The sequence below is a fragment of the Miniopterus natalensis genome, chromosome 19, assembly GCF_054644295.1.
Source record: "Miniopterus natalensis isolate mMinNat1 chromosome 19, mMinNat1.hap1, whole genome shotgun sequence".
NCBI lineage: Eukaryota > Metazoa > Chordata > Mammalia > Chiroptera > Miniopteridae > Miniopterus > Miniopterus natalensis.
In genome coordinates, this window is record NC_142099.1 from 6839201 (window position 1) to 6863235 (window position 24035).

The 24035-nt window shown below is 41.3% G+C and overlaps 1 protein-coding gene and 1 long non-coding RNA gene across 2 annotated transcripts in view; one reads left to right on the plus strand and one right to left on the minus strand.

Annotated features, from left to right (window-relative positions):
- SLC16A1 (solute carrier family 16 member 1) overlaps nucleotides 1-4998 on the minus strand; it is a 29335-nt gene extending 24337 nt beyond the window's left edge. Inside the window, exon 1 of the mRNA XM_016223424.2 lies at nucleotides 4852-4998. The gene's annotated coding sequence lies outside the window, so the exon portion shown is untranslated. The remainder of the gene's footprint in view (nucleotides 1-4851) is intronic.
- Nucleotides 4999-5223: 225 nt separating this feature from the next.
- LOC107545348 (uncharacterized) lies at nucleotides 5224-13938 on the plus strand. Its single transcript, XR_015716099.1, has 3 exons — nucleotides 5224-5381; nucleotides 8227-11132; nucleotides 12832-13938. It is a non-coding gene; the product is annotated as an uncharacterized LOC107545348 (long non-coding RNA).
- Nucleotides 13939-24035: the final 10097 nt, after the last annotated feature.

Below are 24035 nucleotides of genomic sequence, written 5' to 3' on the forward strand. Positions count from 1 at the left end.
TCTGATCATGTCATTACTCTGACAAAAACTTCCCAGGGCTTTCTAGTGCCTACCACACTTAGTATTTGTCTGGATTTATCTAAGTCTGCTATAATGTACAGCCCCAAGTTACCTTTTTAAGTTGTATACATTTATTTTTCCTTTAATTTGCCCTGGCAAATTGATATTTTTTTCCGTATTTTCCCTGCATTTTTTTCCCCTCTTTTCTTTTTGGTCATAGAATTCATTTTATAATGGCTCTGTATGGCAGGAAGACTAGCAGAGGCCACAAGTTTGAGCGCTGGTATTGTGGATGAAAAAAGGTTTCTATGGAAAGTAACCTCACAGGGTAATCTGATCATAAATTCCTAACTGGGCAGATCATGGTCATGCCCCAAGCATATAACTTTTTTAGTAAAAGGTTTTATCTTTGCCTTAAGCAAGCCCTGCCCGTTGTTTCTGTGCTCAAATTCATAAAAGTTCTCTACAGGTTTGGACATTTTTTACTAGACAGTGTCATACAGAGAAGTGATCAAAAGAGCAATAAAGATCTTATGGAAATGGTGATTTCTCTTTTGGGGTCACAGTATATACAATGACAGCAGGAGTTCACATCTACCACAAAGTGAGACTGGCTAGATGTGCTGAGCCATCGAAGAGTACCACTGATCATTTATGCAGAAGCAGGATACAGCTCTGTTGGTTGCCCCCACAACCCTACTGCTAATCTCAACAACTCATAATTTTGTTGAATCTGATTTGATTACAGTGACTTAGCCTTTGTATAAAGGAGAAACTCCTCAAAATATACAGGCATTATAAGGTGCATATTTGATCAATGATGGAAAAATATTTCTTTCCTGTGATTTTGATTACTGAATGAATGAAAGCCCGATGACACTGCTCTGGTGTATTAAACTACTGGATAGTAACAGGGCTTTTAATATGATGCCTTGAGTTGTGAGAACCAAAGTTAAGTTTTTACTTTATTAACTTCCTCTTCTATTCCCCTATCAGTGGTTTTTAACCTGGGATCAGCAGATTGATCCTCTATGGTGGGTGGAATTCAAGGAGTCTGTGAGTTGGTTGGGGTAAAAAATTACATTGAAAGATCTTTCAGTTAACCTCTAAGTTTAGAATTTATTTCAACTGTGAATGTAGGCAACAAACCACAGTAGCATTAGTAGTACCTGTGACTTTGTCACCAATAGAAAACACATTTTTTATGTCCTGATACAGTGGTTACAGCTATCTTGAAATTGTTTAAAGTAATCAGTACTTCAAAATTACTGTGGTTATCAGACCTACTACATGATCTTATTTATTTTTAGAAGCACATTATTATATCCAATCAAAATATTCTAACAATTATACCTTTGTATTTTATGCACTTAAAAACATTATTCTGACAAGGGATCCGTAGGTTTGAACAAACTGCAAAGGAATCTGTGGCACCAAAGAGCCCAAGGACTCGTTTCTAACTCCTGTACTTCTGATGTGAGAATGAAGTTAGCCAGAACCTGTGATGCAACGCACCACAGGAATCATGAGGTCATAGCATTATGTAGCCATGATGTCACAGGTTATGTAAATCTTTTGGCCATTGACTTTTGTGTACTAAAATCGTCATAGATTCTGATCTCACAAATGAGAGGAAACAAGATTTTCACAAATTCAGGCAGAATGATTTTCCTTTGCTTTAAGGAAGTATATGTTCATAAAACTTAAAATTACTGTTTACAGAGGAGTTCTATTTTAAGTGCCATAAGTTAAGTAAAACAATGGGCATCTTCACTGACTTGAGGGATTTTCTTGCCCTCTTTTGGGTGCATCAGCAAATGTACTTGAAACTGCTTCAATTCTTGTCTTCAACAGCTTGCTACATTAGATGCAGGCCTTTATTTTGCTTGACCAGAGGAACCCTAAAGAGGCTGATGAACCTCAGGTTTGAAATATTTGCTCTGTAGGTTAGAAATACACATCCTCATTATCAGTCTAATGTGTTTGTATAATGAATGATGTTTGTATTTACTCTATCACCTAGAAAACTACTTAATGGAGGAGATGGAAGAGGAGTGGTTTAACAATTACTATAGTTTCCAAGAAAATAAAGCACTCATTTGAAAACTCATTTCTAATAAAGGAACTGATAATTACCTTAATGATAACATAGCCTTAATATTTATACATATTGTCAGCAATGAAAAAGGCTATGTAAATTTAACTGTAGTATATTTTGAGGTAATCCTGACTTCTTTTTGATATATCTTTAGTGTCTATGAATATATTCTAAAAAAAATTTGCTATTTAAATGAAACATTTGTGAATGGTGGATAATGCTTTAATATTAGACCAGTGATTTTCAACCTTTTTCATCTCATGGCACACATAAACTGATTACTAAAATTCTGTGGCACACCAAAAAATGTATTTTTGCAGTTCTGACAGAAAAAATAGGTATCATTTTGATTCATTCACACTGGATAGCTATTGTTGTGTTGGCTGTTGCCCTTTTTTAATTTCACAATCTAAGGGAAAAGAGGTCAGTGTGCCTAACTAAATAGCCAGGTATTGCATGTTTTAAAAATTGTTGCAGCACACCAGTGTACCTCTTGTGACACGGTGGTTGAAAATCGCTGTACTAGACAAACGATACTCAATTTTAATACACTTTTGTGGTTTGTCTGTTACTAATCAAACAAGAAAGCAGCTTAGTTCTCTGAGATAGTAAGGATCAAAGGTAGCATAATAATGATGTTCAGGCTCATTCAAAGGATATTAAACAATTACTGTGCATACAAGAATTTACTAGAAAGGGATAGGAGAAATATGTATTTCAAAATATGGCTTGAAAACTTTTAGAATGAGAATAAAGCTTTGAAAGGAAATAGTATATCCTAAGTCTCTCATAGTGCCTGGTAGCCAGTAACAAATTGCTGAATACATAAAAATTCACAACTTCCTGGTCTGTTTTTCTCATACTCCTCATCTTCAACAAAAACAGAATGGCATGAAGGCATTTACAGGGACCTAAATCCTGCATAGGAATGCAAATTATGAAGTGGATTGAAAAAACAATGGGAAAGAAGAACAAGCTGGGAAAAGTTACTACTCTAAATATCAATTTTCAGTGTGAAATAATTTATATCCATATTTGTACTTTTAGAGAAAGCTCAGGAGTGCCAATCTGATTAAATGGGAGTCAAAACACATAATTCCCAGCCAACCAATAAGATTTTAGAAGATTATATACCACTACCTCTCCAACCTGTTTCCTAATCTGTAATATAAGGGAACCTCACTGTTAAGATCTTTTTCAGAGTTAATATTATATGCATTAATATTTAAAAGGCCAAAAGATATGTAAACAATTGAAACACTAATCTGTTGGTTTCATCGTGTGCTCTTTCCCCCCCTTTTAAATTTGTTTAGGTATGTTATAGCCTATTATGTTAAGCTTACAACTAAGCCTTTAAACCTATTCAACTATAAAAATCTCACAAAATGCTCTCCAGCCCTTTAACTTGCATATTTAACAAGGGTCACAGCAATCTGATGAAAGAATATCTAAACTCTGACTTAATTACTGAAGTATGTTCAATTTCTGTTTAAGTAATACCCACTACCTGTTTTAAGGGCTAGATGTCGAATTCCTTATCATTTATATGGCAATGCGAAGGCAAATTGTACCGCAGGGTGTAAGACTTAGATTTATGGGTACTATTTAATGCTTAACTAAAAAGCTGAAGATACATAGACTCTGCCTTCACCTCACTGGGCGGCGAGCTGCCATGAGAATTATTAATGGCTAATTCCTACTCAGTCTTTCCAAACTCGCACACAATTCAGAGTTCCCCCTACCACAACATCCCAGCAGTTACTAACCCCGCGTTTATTTTATCAGGGCATTGGCATGTACACATTTTATTTAGAAACCAGAATATTTGAAAAAAAATCTTCAAAACCAGTTGTGATAAAGCAGCTTGTAAACATTTTGCTGTTATCAGTAGACGCCTAGCTCATACGCAGACGCCTGAAACTCGGCTGAAAGTAGTAAGATGCTTGTTACGATTAATTTACAAATTAGTTTTAGCAACTGCTTGTCGCACCAAGTAAGTCACGACAAATGAAAGGTTAAGACACACGTGGAAGAAAAGGATGTACTTGGAACAAAAAGCGTGCGTCCGACCAAGGGTAACGCTGTCCTTCGGATTCCTCTCGGCAGGGCCGCCCCAGAGCCCGCGGGCGCGAGGGCGCTGCGGCTCACGTTCCGCAGCCACCGGTTGAATGACAAAGAGACCCCGTCAGCAACTGTCCCCTCGGCAAAGTCCCCTCGAGCCCTGCAGTCACGCCCCGGCTGCGGGGACTGCAGAGTCCCAAACCACTAGCGCAGGTCACCAGGTGGGACAAGGACTGGCTGGCCAAGGAGGCTGGGACGGGCATGCCACGAGTCCAAAATAACTCCCGCCCGCGTCCCTCTCCTCCGAGCAGAATGCGGCCAAGAGAGAGTCTGGAGGCACCACGTGAGTCAGCCCCACGTCGTCCCTTTTTCAGACCAAAAGCACTTCTTAAGGAGCCGCCTCAGTACTAGCGGGGAAGCGACTTCCCCAAGGTCACCGGGACCACGACCCAACTTCTGGGCCAGGCCGGTGACCGGCACCTGACCGCGGTCTCCCCAGCGCCTCAAGGTCTCCTTCCCCAACGCTGCGCTCCGGGGCCACGCGGCTGCCCCCGGCCACGATGCGGCTGCCCCGGCCACGATGCCGCTGCCGGGCCGCCTCCCTACCCCGGAGACCAAATTCTCCGCTCCTCGGAGGCGGCCCGGGCACCCCGGGGTCCGCGCCCAGCGCCGCCCGCGATTACCCAACTAACCGTTAAGCGCGGCTCCGGCGGCGGGCGTGTGCGTGACGCGGCGGCGGGGCTCAAGTTCCTCGCGGCCCAGGGCCCAGTCGCGTCCTTCGCCCGCTACCCCGTACGCTCCCTGGGGCACCCACGCGGCCGGTTAGTCACGTCGCCGCTCGCCAGCACTTTGTCGGGTCGGCCGGCGAGGTGGCTTTATAACCTGCGGGGGGCCGGAGCATGCGCACGGGGCGGAGTCGGTCTTCCCGGCCGCCGCCCCCTCCCTCTGGCTACTTGCGCTCCAACAGCCACACGCGCCTCCACACGCTCTCTGGCGCAGGCGCGCGCTGGCGCTCCCTCGCTCGCGCCCCCTCCCCGGCACGTGACCGGCAGCCGGGGAAGACCCGCGGGCCGCGGAGGTGGTCGCTCCCCCACCGGCCGAGGGGTACGTGGCGACCTCCACGCGTGAGGGACACCGACCTCGACCTCACCCCCAGTTTCTGACGGAGAAAAGGGAGAAGTCGCCAGGGGCGGATGCGGCGCGCCCCGGGGCCCTGACTCAGGTGTGGGGGCGGTGGGCTGGCGGAGGACGGGGAGGCGGCTGGAGGGGGGGGGCAGGGCCGGGTTTGAATGGACGCGGGTGCGCCTGGGGCCCATTAGAGGCGGAGGGCCGGTCACGGCGCGGCGGTCTTGCCGGAGTCGAGCGGCTGCGGGAAGTCACTGAAACCCTCAGGGCCTGGCTTCAGCCCTCAGAGGCGGCAGCAGTCACAGAACCGACCTCGGCGGTGCTTTTGGCGGTTTTGACGGGAGAATTTATGGAACTTGCTTCCTGCGGAGTCTGGCCTGTGGCATTTGATGAACCGCGGGTGTTAAACGCAGAAGCCAGGAAAGCGGAGCGGGTCTGAGGGTGACCGCACCGGTTCCAAGGGGGAGTGTGTACATCTGTAACATGGACGCGGGAGAATGCAGGGGGGCCACAGTTACGGACGCTGAGCGCTTGGGACAAAGCTTAGTTACAGCTGACAGTTGGAAGGGCTGATTATGTACCTAGCAGCTCACTGGCGTTGCCCTCACGGCCCCGGAGGTAGGCGCTACTGTTACCAGCTCGGGTGCCTGGCCCAGAGCGGGTCTGCCCCCGGGGACCTGTAGTGTGTCATCGTGCAGGAGGGATTTCACAACGGAATCGAGGTGATATTGAGGGGACGGTTATTAAAGCTGGGAGCAGTGAAACAAGGAAGGGCCTAGGATGGAAGAAGCAGCAGGAGAGCCTCGGCGGGGAGGCTCTGGCTCACTGGGAAGTGCAAGAAGAGGGGGGCCTTGGAGACAGGTCCAGGGGTTTAGCCCTCAGCTCTGCTGCTGCCCGTTGCTCCCCTGGTGGCAAGTGTCTTAGGGACCCTTAGAGTGGAGGAGATGCATTGCTGTGGGGGAAGAAAAGGAGGAAGGGAAAGGCCTGGGCCTGCTTGTTCCTTTGTCTTGAGGGCTTTCTCTTCCTTTTGCTAATGGGAATCTTGGGGGAGGTCTCAGGGGAGGGTTTCAGCAGAATGGTCATCAGTGTTACAGGTGTGCTCCTTCAGGGTCATGGTCTCTACTGACTGGTGGGCGCTAGGGTAGGGGGGTCATTAGTCATTGCAGCTGGTTCCTGGGGTGTCCATCTCCTTTTGCTGCTTTTCTGGGCCTGGAGTTGATACGCCACTGAAGCCTAGATGTTATCTCTAGGGAGGTAGCCTTCTGTATTGGACTGTAAATTGCTTGGCCAGTTTCTTCAGCTGTCTCAGTTTCCCCATTCTGCTTGCGAAGGCATTTTCCTAGCTTCTTAACTATCCTGCCTCACTATTAATATCTTACAAATAGGGGACCTGAGGCTCAGAGAGGTTAAGTAACTTTCCAGAGGTCACAGAGCTCGTAAGTGGCCAACTGCAGTCCAGGATCTGATTTTGTCATAAGAACCATTGTAGGTTCTTGAGCAAGTCCAGATACCAAAGTGTATAATCACAGAGTGTCTGTGATGTCCAGGACTTTTAAGAAACATAATAAATGTATGAGCCCAGGCCCCTGCTTCCAAGAGCTTCCAAGTTGTTTGGGGCGATTGAGTCAGGCAGAAATCAACCAGCATTTGATGAGCTCTTGCTGTGTGTTGTGTGCCAACCCTGCCCTTCCCTATATACACACACCCCTCCCATTTAATTCTTACAACAACCTTTGGGGTTGGTCTTAAGTATTTGCTTTACAAATGAAGAACCTGAGATTGTGGTGGAGTGGGGGTGAGGGATCCAGTTCTGAGAGCTCCCATGTGCTTTCCTCTCACCCACTGTTTCTCTCTCACACAACAGAAAGTTTTCAGTAATAGTTCAACTTTTTAGAAGGAAGCTAGTTTAGAGTCCATGGCCAAGCATTGCTTAAGAGCAGTAATTACTTTTTACCTTTGATAAATGCAGAAAGGGGAAGTGTAATAAAATTACACTTTAGTTGACTGGGATTTAGAACAGCAGGGCTTTAGGATTGTTGGGGTGGCAGCAGCATTCAGGATAGATGGTAGGAGAGTTGAGTTAAGGAGACAAACTAGGACTGGTTCAGACCTGAACTTATCAAGGCTGAACTATGGGATGTAAAGGAAAAAAGGTGATTCCCAGGAAACCTCAAAAGAAACCTTACAGAGAAGCGTTGTATGGTAGGTTCACAATATGGACCTGGAAGCCAGATCTCCTGAGTTCCTACTTGGCATTTACTAGTTCTGTGTCCTTAGGCAACTCATTTTACCTCTCTGAGCCTCATTATCTATGTTACTCTAGACAGTTAATTCACTGAACTATTCTGCTCCTCAATTTCCTTACCAGGTAAGTTGAAGGTAATATCTACCAGCCTGAGCTGTTATTGTAATAATCAAATCAAATAGTACTTGCAAAAGTGATTGGTAAAACTTAGAAAACACTTTACAAGTGTTTACAAATTAATATTATTATAATTTGTCCATAAAGTGCATAAGAGGCAAAAGTCAAGAGCAACACCAGGGTTTTTAGCTGAAAAAGGAGAAACAGGGCAGGTGAGCTGGCAAAAATGATGAAATGATGCAGGTAACATTCTTTTCTGCCAGGTTTTCTTTCTGATTAATCCATGAGACATCAAAAAAATAAACTAATAAGCATAGGATCAGAAATTTAGAGCTGAGAGGAGGTTCAAAATCATTTAGCATAACCCTCCACATTTTACAGAGATGGAAATTAAGGCCCAGAGAGATTAAAAGACTCCAATAAATGGCATGATCAGAAGAACCAGATCTCCAGGTTCTTCCTATAATGAGTGCAATCTTTACATAAAACTATTTCATTGTGGAATTTTTCAAAATCAAGCATGGTACTTGCTGTCTATGGCTTTTGGCTTTGTCACAAGATTCACATTTTTGTTTTAAAGGTTGATAGACTGGATGAGGCGTGGGTAATCCGCTGCTCGCAAGCTTGTTCAGGGAGCAAAACTTATGAAGATTTCAAGGTAAGAGTTTTAGCTTCAGAAATTACTACTGGGATAAGCAACACAAATGTAAAATTTGAAAATTCGTAACAAGCTGTAAAAATTAATCACTTTATGTGGAAAGGAAAATAATAAAATTACAGAGTATTTTCTCTGTAACTCAACTGCTTCACTCACGTTCTGTCAGTTATTCCATCATTTCTGGGGGGCAGGAAATAGGAAGGTGCTATTATCCCCATTTCACCAAACAAAGCAGTAAAGGATTCTTTTAAAACACAGCAGTACTTAATCAAGAGCACTCCCTCATTTATAATTCATGAAAATTTAATAAGGAAAATGAAAATGAAATTTGCTTTTGTACCATATGTGAAAAAGAAGTTTGCCAAGCAAATGCCTAAGATAAAGGAGATAATGCCGATTCTAAAAACATTCTTGCTTTAAAGTAGAGAAATCTCATTCAGAACATCTTCCTGTAGTTTCATGTTCTGTGTTAAGTGTAGTCCTACTGCTTCCCAAAGGCTGGATCTGGATCTAAGTTGAAATTGCCATTCTTTGGAGAAAGACTAACGCCGAGTTGGTGAGATGCACTCCAAACACCTCCCTGACCCCTCCGTATTTCTCCTAGGCTCTTCTTGCTCTGTTTTGACCTTTCACTTAATCTCACCAGCCTGCAGTTTGGCATCCTAATCAGTCGGCTTCTCTGGCTTTCTGCTAGCAGGAGATAATTTGGTCAACAGTTTGGTAGAAAACAAATTGACTGCAATAAAAATTTCCTCAACATGACGAATTAGTAAAAAAGTGATTATTTCCAATCTCTGGCTTTTTGTGTGTTTGTTGATTTTGGTGGTCAAGGATTTGATTTACTGCTGCTTTGGGTTTTTGAGAATTTTTTTGTGCACAAATATATATTTTTCAAGGATTCATACTGTATGTACTGTTTGCCACATTTCTTAATATTTGCAATGACTTTGATAATAAGGCATATTTACATGGTTTTAAAATAATTAAATTTAGATTAAACACAAAAGTTTGGGGGGAAAACTAAAAAAAATATGAAAATCCATATGGATAATAAGTAATTTGTTTTTAACCACGTTAAAACCTGAGGCCCTCTTTACCTATGCTCATGCTCCCAGTCCACTCCTCAGTGTGATACGGCTTGGTTCCTCTCCTTGTCTGCCAGCACAGGGAGGGTTTTGGCTTGTGCTCTTTGTAGTCTACATCACTATGCAGGATCTTTCCTGGCAAGCATTTCTTCTAGGCATGGTGCTACAAATCTGCCAAACCCATCTACCTCCTTGACCTTGGCTGACCCTGAGCTCCTTTTTTTCCTCCTTCCCCTTACTCCCTACCTCGCTTCATTTCCTTCCTTCTGTCTTTTTTTCCCTCCTTCCTTTCCTGTCTTTAGTATTTTGGGCAGATGGGTATAAGTGAATACTACTACTAATAATGCTAAATTGGTGATAGCTAGGATTTAGGAAGTACTTATTATATGCCAGGCATTGATCTAAGCACTTTATACATATTAACTGATTTACTCATAAAATTCTATAAACCAGGCACTATTGTAAACCTCATGGTACAGATAGAGGCTAAGTAACTTGCCCAAGGTTAGATAATCATAAGGAAGTTGTCATCATTTAGTTCTCACCAAAAATATGTGAATAGAAATGATCATTTATAACTCTTAATACCATAGAAGACTAATCCATAGACTTTGAAGGTCATCCTTTTTTATTTTTTCCATTGCTTTTCAGAGAGATAGAAACATCGATGTGAGAGAGACACATCGATTGGTTGCCTCCCGCATGTGCCCCAACCGGGGCGAGGGATTGAGCCTGCAACTGAGGTATGTACCCTTGGCCAGAATCGAACCTGGTACCCTTCAGTCCTTAGGCTGACACTCTAACCACGGAGCCAAACCAGCGAGGGCTTGAAGGCCACCTTGATTTAGGAAGACCCTGTTCTAGGTCCTTCTACCCCTGGTAGAGCTAAACATTCATTATGAAAACTTGTTTTCACCACTCCCTCATCCCCCCATGTACACACACCTCATTATTTTGACGTGTGTCTGCTTACCATAGCCACATCAGCAGGAACCAGAATCTAGAAAAGTTACATGCCACACAAGAGGTCAACAAGAGACACAAAGCCATAAATTGCAAATGGGCAACACATATTGGGGTAGAGGATTAGCCTATGCCTCATATTCCATCTGGTGAAGACAAACTAAATAATGGGTCTTTACTCCTTTTTCCGTTAAAAGGATATGTTAATCTGGGAGCTTTCTTACTCCATCACGTGTATCCCTTCTGGTTCACTCGTCATTCCTTTGACCAACCCAGGCAAGACCACATCATGCATGAAACACAGCCCAGATATGCTTCAGCCATAACATGGGAGTACGTAACTCAGGCTGTGTTCACCTCCAAGCCCATTTACAGGATCCAGTGGAATGAGAGAGGTATGGACTCTAGGAATTATTAGGGGAACTCCCAATTTCTACAACCATACTTCTAAACAAAGGGTTTGCACCAAGAATCTGGGGAAGTCTCGTTCCATCTCCCCAGACTTACAGGTATGTCAATAAGCTGTTCTTATGCTTAGTCATAAATTGGGTCATTTTCAGCTTATAGGTACCGTAAGAGATTTAAACCTAGTTCTACTTAATCCATAGCATGGTCTCCTAAATGTTAGGCTATTTTCATTCATTTATTTTGTTCAGAATCCTGAGGTCACGGGTGAAGAGGATGAAGAGGGTGACGGGGGAAGTGCAGCGTTGACTTGCAGCCCGCCCTGAGCCTCGGCCTGTGTACATGCTGTTTCTTCATAGGAAGCACTTCTAGCTGGTGAGCTGTACACAGAATAGTATGGAGATGAAAGAGAAGCAGATACCTAAGGAGGGAGCAGTTTAGTAATTCTATTATATGGCTCAAACCTCTTTGTAATCCAGTTTAGCTTTCTCACTAATGTGATTAATAGTTTTATAATTACCATAATTACTAACCAGGTTCTTTCTACATAATGCTTACATTTTAATAAATTGCTTAGGAAGGCCACCTCCAAATCCAAATTAAATACAATAAATTTCATTTTCTATTTCTTCCCTGAGGGTGCATGATTATTTTGGAAAAAACATTGGTTTAAGAATTTAATTCCAGCCCTAGCTGGTTTGGTTCAGTGGTTAGAGCATCAACCCAAGAACTGAAGGGTCCTGGGTTTGATTCTGGCCAAGAGCATGTACCTTGGTTGCAAGCTCTGCCCCGGATAAAAAAAGAAGAAGAATTAAATTTCATATATTGCCCTACCTTCTCTGGAAGACCAAGATCTCTCTCTTTAACATTACGTATTCATAAGCCTTACCAATCCATGGGATAGCTGTTAATGGATATCCTGAAATATTAAGCACCTCAAGCAAAAACGTATGAAGTCTTTGTGCTTTAAAATTCAAGGATTCCAAACTCCTAATGTGTTGTCTCCTATTAAGAATGCAGCCTGCCCGGCCAGTGTTGCTCTGTGGTTGAGCTTTGACTTAAACCAGGAGGTCACGGTTCGATCCCCAGTAGGGGGCGTGCAAGATGATGTTTCTCCCTCATTGATGTTTCTATCTCTCTATCCTCTTCCCTTCCTCTCCCTCTAAAAATCAATAAAAATGTATTTAAAAAAAAAATGCAGCCCTGGCTGGTGTGGCTTGGTTGAGCGTCATCCAGTGCACCGAAAGGTTGCTGGTTTGATTCCTCAGGGCACATGCCCGGGTTGCAGGCTCCAACCCTGGTGGAGGTGCATGCAGGAGGCAGCTGATCTGTTTCTCCTTTCTCCTTTCCTCTCTCTAAAAATCAATAAGCTATTCTTTAAAAAACAGAATGCAAAAGCCATAGAATTCAGAAATTAAGAGTGTTCAGTAGCCATATCAACCTTTTGTGATCAAAGTTATACTTTTTTCCATATTGATAACTTCCTCGGGTTAGTGAAGCAAATTAAATTTCTCATTTATTTCCACATGAGGAGAGAAAGCTGGGTGGAGCGACGGAGAGAGTATATTTACTTATTATTTATTATTATTTTTAAACATATCTTTATTGATTTCAGAGAGAGGAAAGGAGGGGGAGAGACAGAGACAGAAACATCAATGATGGGAGAGTCATTGATCGACTGCAGCCCGCAACCCAGGCATGTGCCCTGACCGGGAATCGAACCCCGATCTCCTGGATCCTAGGTCAGTGCTCAACTGCTGAGCCACGCCCGGCTGGGCAGTGGGTATATTTAAAGGCAGATAAGAAAGGCCTATTGCCCCAAGGGTTTCCTATCTATATATTGGGAGGAAGTTTAAGTGTTAGTGTTTGCTATGGCTGTCTGTCAACTTGGAAAGTTAACCTTTCCAGGATGATCTCTACTAGAAATTGGGACTTTGTTTTCGAAGATATTTGCTTACTCCTTTTCAAAGAGATTGCTAGATATTTTTAACTTACTGAAGAATAGTTTTTGCCTTTCAGTCATCAGAACAACTGTAGTACAGATCCTTTTAACCTTCCTCCTCTTGTTTTTTAGACGGGAAGGTATCCAGAAATACAGTCAAACTTTGGTTCTCGAACATTTTCCATCTCGAACAATTTGGTTCTCAACCAAGTTGTTCATAGAAAAAATGTCTCAGTTGTTGAATAAAACTTCGGTTCTCAACCTAACAACTCTTTCATGCTGATACCTGTATGATCAGTTATGTGTCTCTCAGGTGACAAAGGAGAAAATGCATGAGTATGAGTGAGATTATCGCTAAACCTCATGTTACCATCTTAGGAAATTGTGCTGTGAATATTTTTGTGTTGTTTTGTGTATGTTTTTGTTTTTGTTGCTGCTTATTGTTAATATGTACAGTAAGTCACGATGGGTCCTATAAAGGTTAGTGATAGCAACAAAATGAAAAGGAAGTTGTGAGAACAATGATAGAGCTTGAAAAAGAAATAATTGCAAAGTATGATAAAGGTGTTTACATGTCTAATCTGGCTACCGAGTATGGCATGGCGAAATCCACTATTAGCACAATTTTAAAACGAAAAGAGGCCATCAAGAGTGGTGATGTTGCCGAGGGTGTGACAGTGCTCACGAAACAACAATCACAGACAATTGAAGAGATAGAAAAATTGTTACTGATTTGGATAAGTAAAAAGCCGTTAGCTGGTGATAGCATTTTGGAGGCAGTGGTATGTGAAAAAGTGAAGATGTTGCATACTGACCTCCTCAAAGACACCCCTGGAACAAGTGCTGAAAGTGATTTGTTTAAGGCTAGTAGGAGGTGGTTCGATAAATTTAAGAAAAGTGGCATTCATAGTGTAGTGAGGCATGGGGAGGCTGCCAGTTCTAACAAAGTAGCTGCTGATAATTTTGTGACAGTATTTCAAGAATATGTAGAGGCCAAGAGATTTGTTCCCACCAAGTGTTAGATTGTGATGAGACAGGCCTGTTCTGGGAGAAAATGCCAAAGAGGGCCTACATCACACAGGAGGAAAAGTCATTGCCAGGACACAAGCCAGTGAAGGAAAGGCTGACGTCGCTGTGTGTAAATGCAAATGGGGACTTTAAATTGAAGCCTCTACTCATCTACCATTCTGGAAACCACAAGTTTTCAAGAAAAATAATGTCATGAAAAACAAGTTGAATGTGATGTGGAGGGCTAATAGCAAAGCTTGGGTAACCAGGCAATTTTTTATTGAGTGGATTCATGAACTGTTCGCCCCAAGTGTGAAGACATACCTCCAGGAAAAACAGCTGCCACTCAGGGCACTTCTTGTAGTGGACAGTGCTTCTGCCTACGCTCCAGACTTGGAGGCCAAGTTAGTGGAGGAGTACAGCTTCATTACTGTTAGGTTCTTGCCCTAACACAACTCCTCTCATCCGGCCCATGGACCAGCAGGCCATTTCTAAGAAACTCTACACAAAGGCACTGTTTCAGAGGTGACCTCTAAAGCTAATTTAAGCCTTAGGAGTTCTAGAAGGACCATTTTAATATCCTGACTTGCTTGAGGCTCGTAGACAAAGCATGGGGGGAAGTGTCTTCCAGGACCATGCAATCAACGTGGAAGAAATTGTGGCCTGAGTCTGTTGCTGAAAGAGACCTTGAGGTCTTTGAGGATGAGCCTTTGTCTGTTGTGGAGGATGCAGTATTGTGTCTCTGGGCAAGTCCCAGGAGGTGGAAGATGGTATGGAGGAGTTGGGGCAGGACCACAGCACTGAGCTGACTACCGAGGAACTCCAAGACCTTTAGAGGGAACAGCAGCAGATGGCAGCTGAGGAGCTCTCTTCAGAGGAGGAGGAAAGGGAGAGTCTTCCTACTTCACTGATCAAGGAAATGCATGGGAAATGGGGAGGAATGCAGTTTTATTGAGAAACATCACCCTGACAAAGAAGTAGCAATCCGCGCCATAGGACAAAGCACTGTTTCACTTCAGGCAAGTGTTAAAACTTAAGCGAAACAAACATCATTGGACAGGTTTTTAGTGAGACAGAGACCCAGTAAGCCTGAAGCAAGTTCTAGTGGAGCGAAGAGACAAAAGATAAAGAGCCCAGAAGAACAGCTACCTGACGTTTTTGTGTGGAAGGGACTCCCCTTCCAAATAATAACATCCCTCCACCCCTCCTCTCTGTATTCAGCCCCAATAGCTGTGAACGTTAAAGGTAAGTTCTAGTGTGTAGGTCAATTTTCATTTTTTATTGTATGTGTCATTCCCTTTTTGTACATTTTCATTTACATTTCATGTCCTTTTTGTTTTTAAAGTGTTTAAATAGCAGCCAACATTTACATAGCAGGCCTCTGTGCCAGGCACTGTTATAAGCATTTTGCGTAGGGTTACTCAATGTAAAACCATTTTTATCTGGTTGTCTTTTTTTTCTGGCAAAACTCTTTAAGAATCTGTGCTGCAGTAAATTCCACAGTTCAACCTTCACCTCCCCAGCAAGAATAACTAGAATTCCAGTGTCTTCCTTTTATTATTTTAACTCCAAGAAACCATCACTGTTTAGATCCATGTTTGTCTCCAAGGCTTGACTTGAATATATACAACAGGTAGCTTTTTTCCCCCCCCAGAAAAATGTGGGTCGGGACCAGCATCCTCAGCAAATGCAGGGATATATATGGGGGATACATAATTTCATATATATACACACACATATAGTTTTTAATGTAGTTTCATATACACACACATATATAGTTTTTAATGTAGTTTCATATATATACACACATATACATATATACATATACTTATCCCTTGCAATGTAAAAAGAGAAATTTGTTCAATTTAGAAATTAGTAAGTGATGCTAGTTTTTACCCCCCCAGTTCAAACTTTATTTTTGTTCTTAAAAAGCTATTGAGTCTCATGCAATTTTGAAATTTCACTGCTTAGCAGAATAAGGTTGATGAACTGCCTGGGACCTGACATTTTAATAATAGAGTCAGTACGTCTTCTAGACCACAAGAGGTGTTTTGCCAGTGAGTTGTAATTCTTCCACAGATTTAGGGGATGGAGGATAATCTGGCTTTGCTTACATAGGAATTTTCAGAGCACTCGCCTAACCAATAATAAAAATGTTCTGTCAACCAAAGTCCTTTCGTTAGCTAAATCACACTTCTGTCGTTTCTGAAGCTTGCTACAATTGGGCACATTCAGTTTAACAACACTGCTGCTATGCATTGTGGATTCCATAAGGCTTTAGTAATCCAAGTATGGGCTTAAGACATTCATTCATTTTACTTAATTCATCCATTTATTCATTCCATGTTTATTAAATACCTACTATGTGTAGTAAGATTTTTATAATTAAAATCTTTTTTAAATTGTTAATTCCTGTACATGGAACAAAAATTTAAAGATGCAAAGGAATATACAGTGAAAAGGAACCTTGTATCCCAGTTCCCCAGCCATTCACCTCACCACCCCAGAGTCAGCTAATATTACCAGTAGCATTTTTATATGTTACTGCGATATCTGTCTTGAGGCATTCTATGAATATGTAAATGTATATATAGACATATCTTTTTTATATAATGGTAGCATACTGTATATACTGTTCTGCACTTTTTTCCTTTAACAGTTTCTAGTGGTTAAGATTTATTGCTCTTTTGGTAAGTCAGATTAATTTCAATATCATAACCAACACATTTCAATATTAAAATGTTAGTTTAAAGAAAAGATTCCCCAGAAAAGATCCTGAAGTGATTTCCTGGAAGTCAGTAAGGACAGTGCTTGTTACAGAATCAAAGAGTTATCACAAACTTCTACCTTTTCTAAAAAAATAAATATTAAAAATAGTTGTACACATGAAAAAAACAAAAATCAAAAAGGAGATTAAAAGAGGTGCTCAGAAGAGAATGGGTATAAGCTCAGATAAATGTAAAGGGGAAATAAGTTATATGAAGATGTTCTTTGTTATTTCACACATGGCCAGCGTGTTAAAAGTTGTTCTTTTGAATGATCAACTATCAACAGTAGGTCTAGAGTCCAGTGAGGGGGTTTTGTGGGTTTTCATCATTTTAGCTTAGTATTTCATTTTTAAGAAAATATGTTTTTATTGATTTTTAGAGAGATAGGGAGGGGGGAAGGAGAAACATCCATTGGCTGCCTTCTGCACGCCCCCTACTGGGGATTGAGCCCGCAACCCTGGCATGTACCCTGATCAGGAGTTGAACCAGTGACCTCTTGGAGCATGGGCAACGTTCAGTCCACTGAGCCACACCAGCCAGGCCTAGCTTAGTATTTCTGCTAAAATCTCTAAAGAGCACCCCATTTGTCAGAATTAAAGCTTTTTGTTTGTTAAAAAGTTCTAATGAGGGTAGCCACTTCTAAGATGTTAACCTTTTTATTTACCTAGCTAGTCCACCCACAGAATCTGATAAATCATATTGTAGGGACATATCTGAATGTAAATGCTTTGTTCTCCTGCCATAATTTGCATATATAATATATACCCTAGTAGATTGTACATTTAAAAATTCAAATTCTTGCAATGTGCTTGTGTTCTTCCAGTTTATCCAATATTGGCCTACCAATGTTTAAGATTTATTGATGTTTCAGTGGGTAAAATTAAAGGACATTAATTGAAGTTTTGGTCTGAGACCATAATTATGGTATGGTGATTTTGATCTTCAGAAATAACTGAATCTCCTGAAACGTGCTGGGTGTCTTGCAAAATCTACTCCACCAAAAATAATGAGGCATTTGAGGTATCTCAAAAAGTAAAGGGGTGAACAGGTAGGAAAATGGGCAAAAGAATGGAATCGATAATCAAAAAAGAAGTACAACTGACCAAAGCAAAATACAGGAAAATGTTTCATAATAATCAAGCATGGGTATCAAAAAGGGTTTCTCTAAATTACAGAACCTCAGGAGTTTTTCATGTGGCATATTGGCAAAATTTTCTTTAAATTATAATAAAACAAGTTATATTACCCTCAAGGTGTCTGGAAACCATCACTCATACATTGCTAGTTGGAGTAATTCTGCTTATGAGAATTTATCCTTAGGAAATAATCAGCTATTCTTGTACAAGTTTGTTCACTGCAGTATTTATAATAAACACTTATAAATAATCTAGATGTCTAACACTAATAGGTGAGCGTTTGTGGTGTTTCTAAATGATGGATTACAAATGGAGCCATGAAAAATCAATCCTGCTTTAGAAAAATATGGGGAAATGTTTATGGTGTTATTAAAGAATGCAGGTTTCACCCTGGCCAGTGTGGCTCAATTGGTTGGGTGTCCCCTGTGCACTGAAAGATTGCTGGTTGGATTCCCAGTCGGGGCACATGCCTGGGTTGTGGGCTAGTTCCACAACCCACGCATGGTAGAGGGCGTGCGTGCAGGAGGTGGCCACTGATTGGTGTTTCCCTCTCACATCGATGTTTCTCTCTCCCTCTCCCTCTTTTTCTCTCTAGAAAACATTAATAAAAATATTTTAAAAAAATAATGAGGGTTTCAAAACACTAAGTACAAAGTGACCACAATTTGCCCTGGTCAGTTTGGCTCAGTGGTTAGAGGGTCAGCCTGCGGACTGAAGGGTCGTCCTGGGTTTGATTCCGGCGAAGGGCACTTACCTTGGCTGCAGGCTTGATGCCCGGCCCCTGGTCAGGGCCTGTGGGGGAGGCAACCAATTGATGTGTCTCTTTCACATCGATGTTTCTCTCTGTCTCCCTTCCACTCTCTCTGAAAAGCAATGGAAAAAAATATCCTCGGGTGAGGATTAAAAATAAATAACAAAGTGATCACAATTTATTTTTAAGTAAATATGCCTAAAAGTATGGACACAAAAGTAATATTAGGAGATTATAACTCAGAATGTTACGAATATTTATACCTCTGTGGGATTATAGGGTAGTATTTATTTTCTTCTTTATTTGGATATTTTTATAATTTTTAAGTGGTACCGTGATCACTTGAAAAAAGAATATAGAGAGAGCTACTATAGAGAGAGAGCTACTTTATTTTAAACATCTGTGGTAAGTGACTGAAAAAAAACACACCACTGGAGAAGATTGAGCATTCCATGAACAACGAGGATGACAAAGGGCAGAGTTTGCCTCTCGCATGAAACCATAGACTCCAAACTGGAGGATGGGTTAGAAATAATTCAATTCCCTTTACTTTACTAATGAAAAAGTAAAGTCCAAACTTATCCAAGGCCACACAAAAAGTGTTTGAAATCGCCCAGCCGGCATGGTTCAGTGGATGAGCATCGACCTATGAAGCAAGAGGTCACGTTTGGATTCCCGGTCAGGGCACATGCCCAGGTTGTGGGCTTGATCCCCAGTGGGGGGCTGCAGGAGGCAGCTGATCAATGACTCTCATCATTGATGTTTCTATCTCTCCCTCTCCCTTCCTTTCTCTGAAATCAATAAAAAACATTAAAAAAAAAAAAGATTAGAATCAAAGCAATAATTGAATTTTCTAATTTCTAGGATTTTTATCTTATCTTTCTTTACTTCTCTATAGTAAAGTAATTGGCAAGTGTGTCGTCCCCCCCCCCCCCCCCCCAGAGAGGCCTCCACGTTTGCAGAGGCTGGATAGTGTTCTTTTAAGTCTGAAAAACGTGGAATTTTTTAAGATACAGAGGAAAACTGTATTTTAAATAACATGGTAATGTAGCTTTTCCCATTATTTTTGAATTAGTACTCGCCCCCCCCAAACAATATACACTTTGTACTTATCTTCAATATAAAACATTTGAAATAAAACCTCTAAATACAACTTCATGGCCTGGCTGGCATGGCTCAGCAGCTGAGCTTCGGACTATGATCCAGGAGATCAAGGTTCGATTCCTGGTCAGGGCACATGCCCTGGTTGCCGGCTCAATCCATGACTCATCATTGGTGTTTCTATCTCCCTCTCCCTTCCTCTCACTGAAATCAATAAAGACATATTTATAAATAAATAAATAGAACTTCATGGTGCTGATTTAAGTATTTATTTTTTTATCTTCTCTTTTGTCATGGCCAGTTCTGTTAACTGTCTGCAAGGTCACAGGCTGATTATAAGAAGTAAAATTTAAAATCAACTCTTCCTGTGGGCCCTGCTAAAATCTGAGTTATTGTTGGCTGATGTTTGAAATGTTTGATTCAGTTTTAATCTACAAATAAAATGTGGTTGTCAAAGAATGTAGTACACCTGTATTAGAAAGATAACATCAGATACATATTGTTCATACAATTATACGTTTAACCAATATTTATTTAGCAGCTACTATGAGACAGACTCTCTGTTATCCCTTGGTATAAAGTGGTAGTTGAAAGACCCAAACCCCGACCTTGTAGCTCACAGTCAAGTATATTCTAATCTCAACTAAATTACATATTATAAGGCAGGAATCTTGTCTTATCCATTAGTACAATGAATAGTAGATTTTCTTTGAATACTTTAGACTAACTGGATGAATTTACCAGGGGTTACTTTTTCCTAAACATAACTAAACATACCCTAAATATAACACATACATTTGTGGAGGTTGAGAAATAACATAGACTAAGAAGCCCTGAAATAACCTCACGAACTAATTTTAGCATGCTCCTTCCAAAGTCAGCCAATCACTCAAATCACCCAGAATTGGGTCTAATACCTGGTTATGAAAAGATTTCTGACAAATTTAAATGTGGCCACCCAATGATAAAGCAAGTAGTGTTGGTACTCAGAGACTGCTATCATTTAGATTAGAACAGATTTTTGTCAACATTATTGTAATTTTGGCCTTTAAAAAGAAAACCCTTTGACATTTATTTTATAATGGTTTTCATAGCTACATGAGATAATTTGGGGAAGTAATCTGAGAGGTTATATGACCCAGCATTTTTGGGAAGCAACTAACAGATTTTAGCACCAACATTTAATGGAAACCTCAAAAGTAATATATTTTTAAATGATCAGAACGACAGGAACTTTTAAATTTTTGGAGATGATTGTTATGCATTGAATCTCTTCATTTGCTGACATCTCAATCAGATCAGGTTCTGTACTCTAGAACCAAAGAAGCAAAAGCTCATCGTGGCTTTCCTCTGTTATCTTCCCTGTAAATAATAGGTTTTTCTACGTTAATTTACCTGGGGAGGTAAACTCTATGAACAGGCAAAGACTGGCCCTCCCTAGGTCTGGAGTACCTAACCGATAGAATGGCGCTTACCTGGGACCTCCGTGAGTTAGCCTCTACTATGCCTAACAAAGGAAAGAGAATAGATTGTCTTTTGGCTGATACAAAGGAGGACAGCAGCCGTATGTGACCTTGTGCTCTGACATGGTTCTGGCATCTGAACGGAATCGAGTAACCTGTGCTTTGTCTCCTTCTATTAAGTACAGAGACTAGGCACCTGGGCCTAAGAGCCAAGCCGCCAGCTTCCATACTTCCCTGAGGGTATGAGAGAGGGCGCCCTGTATTCTCAGCATTTGGTCATCACTCTCGAGCTTTAGAGCCCAGCTAATGAGCAGGCACCATGCCAGGAAGAGATACGTGAGCTTGGATCTCAAAGGGTATGTACTCTGAAGCTGAAATCATAAACCAGGACATCTGATGTGTGTCATACACAGAGAGGGAGGCAGGAGTGCTGACAGAAATGTCACACACAGCTGCTTTTAGCACTTGGCACTCAGCGATGAGCTTCCTCCTCTAGCACTGCACCCCGCCCTCTCCCTGAATGAAAGGCGTCCAGGGCTCTGCACTCTGAAGGAGGCTGTGTTCGCGTCTCTTACGTCAGCCTAGCTCATGGCTGTTTGATGTGCCTGATGGGCTATGGGCGTGATGGCCTCAGGTACTGATTGGGTCAGGAAAGAATCTACCTTAGCAAGTGTGTGTCCTGCCCTAAAAGGTAAGGAATATGGCCTATGGTCCTAATAAAACTACTTGTTAATGTCCTTTGAACACTTTCTTCTACCACTTCTTGAGCTATATAATTATGTAATCCTGTGTGATTCCATAGTAAGGGTTGTGAGGACAAGCAACCGATTGATGTGCTCTCACATCGATGTCTCTGTCTCTGTCTCCTCCCTTCCTCTCTCTAAAATCAATTTAAAAAATAAATCATTAAGCTCTTAAAGAAAATATTTTGTGTAATCTAATTACATTTGAGAACAAGTTTGCCGACTTAAGATAAATTCTTACCAAAAATACCTTCTTGTAAACTCTAGATGTTTCTGAAATACCTGAATTTGAGTATCTAATTCAATCTAGAAACTTTTCAGAGTAGATTCATAGTTGAAATGAGGAAAACCAGCTTCAGATGCCATTTATTCATTGATTTATTCTATAATTATTAGTGGACACTGTAAGCCAGACACAATTCTAAATAATTGGGAATATCAATAAATTCGTGCCCTCAAGGATATAATTATAAGACTGCTTTGGTATACACAGTACTCATTGAACATCCCATTGCTCCTCTGCTGTTCCCAGCCTCCCTTCAGTAGGGTTGAGGTCAGATGATTATTTCTGGCTGATGACCTGTAAGGGAAGTGACTTTTATCACTTTCAAGCTGAGAAAGTGCCTCCCTTCTTTCCCCCTCACAGCAACCTCAGAGGTCACACATGCCACATGATACATCTACGAGATGGTGGATCCCGCGTCTTCTGGCTACTGAGTGAAAGTGTGGAGTAGAGCATTACAACCTTCACCACCTGCCAACCTGTGCTAGATTTATGATGTGTGAAACAGTCGTTTTGTTGGTTAATAAAAATCCAGGGTTTGACTTCTGGGACAGCCAGTATTAACTACCCTGAGTAATACAACTCCTATTATTTATTTAATACCTTTTATGTGCTAGGTACAGTACTAGGCTGTTTGTGATAGTGATTTATTGTTGTTAACGCCCTGGCAATTCTCCTGGCCAAAAGGGGGCGTTTTCAGTATTCACCCTGAACTACCGTATTCATTTTCACCAGATCTCTCTTTATCTTTATTTTTTAACAGTAGCACTGGCATTGATACAAACCTTGAATTCCTAGAGGGAAAGGATTTTAGGCTTATTCTAGAGGTGTGAGTCCGTATCCTGATTCTGTGGCTGTTTGAGTGGGATATTTAATCTGCCTTACTTTTCCCATAGATAACATTTGGGCTGATACTTTGCTCCTAATATTACAAGGTTGTTACGATGACTAAAATGAGTTAACTATATGAGCTGTGAAGCATTTATACAAATACAATGCAACCATTCTTATTGAATCTAAGATACCACCAATTGTAGGGGCACACCCTTATTTTGTATGCCACCAAGAGAGAAAATAATGCTGCGAGCTAACCTATGGCACAATCCTTTCTTATCACTTAACCCTTATTAAAGGGCTTGTTTAGGTTTATTTAAACATTGGTTTTTACCATATGTCGCATTTGCGCATTAATAAAAGGGAAATAATTCAGTTAAGGTAGTCCAAAATATCTTCACATTCAGGGTCTTTTCTGAATCACTTTTCAATTCTGAGTCATAGATGCCTATTTTCAATACAGTATCACCTTCTGTGTGGTCAAGAGTACCTCGGTGCTGCATCATTCCTTAAGGAGGGCGCCACTGTTTTTCCTAAGATTTTCTCCCAAGCTTCTGACATTTATTCTGCAAATTTTGAGGCTGGTGTTTTCTTGATCTTACCAGGTGTCAAGGGAAGGTTTTCAGGCATCAACTAGGATTCACAGTTCTTGCGTAAATGATGCTTAAGTGATTTTTTTTTTTTTTGCTGAAATGTTCATGGGTTTCAGTTGTTTGGCAATGCTACCAGGAATAACAACCAAACTTGCAGACGGGCAGACAATAGCAAGTGTGTTGACAGCTGAGCAATGGAAACAACTAAAAACACCATCAGCTGTCTCAATCTCAGATATGTTAAAATGCAAAAATATATGTATCTTGGAATAAAGTATTGGTGTTTTGTTTTTTACATTATAAGCATATATAATAAAAAGGCCCTCAGCAACCCAGGATCTCAGTGATCATTCTTTGATGTCCATCCCATTGTTAGCACTCCAATCCAGGCCATCATAATCTTAAATCTAAGAAAACCCCTTTGGTTTAGGGGAAAGAGAACTGGCTTGGATGTCTGAAGACTTGAGTCTAACTCAGCCCTGCAGCTTTTCAGATGTGCTACTTTGGGGGTCAGGTCACTGCTCTGAGGGAAATATCTAATTCAGGAGTTTTTAGGGAGGGCTTAATGTATGCAAATTAGGGTTATTGATTCAGGCTCAAAGGCTAGAGGGACGTGAGGTTAAGAGCTACGCATGTTATTACACCAGGTGTATGAA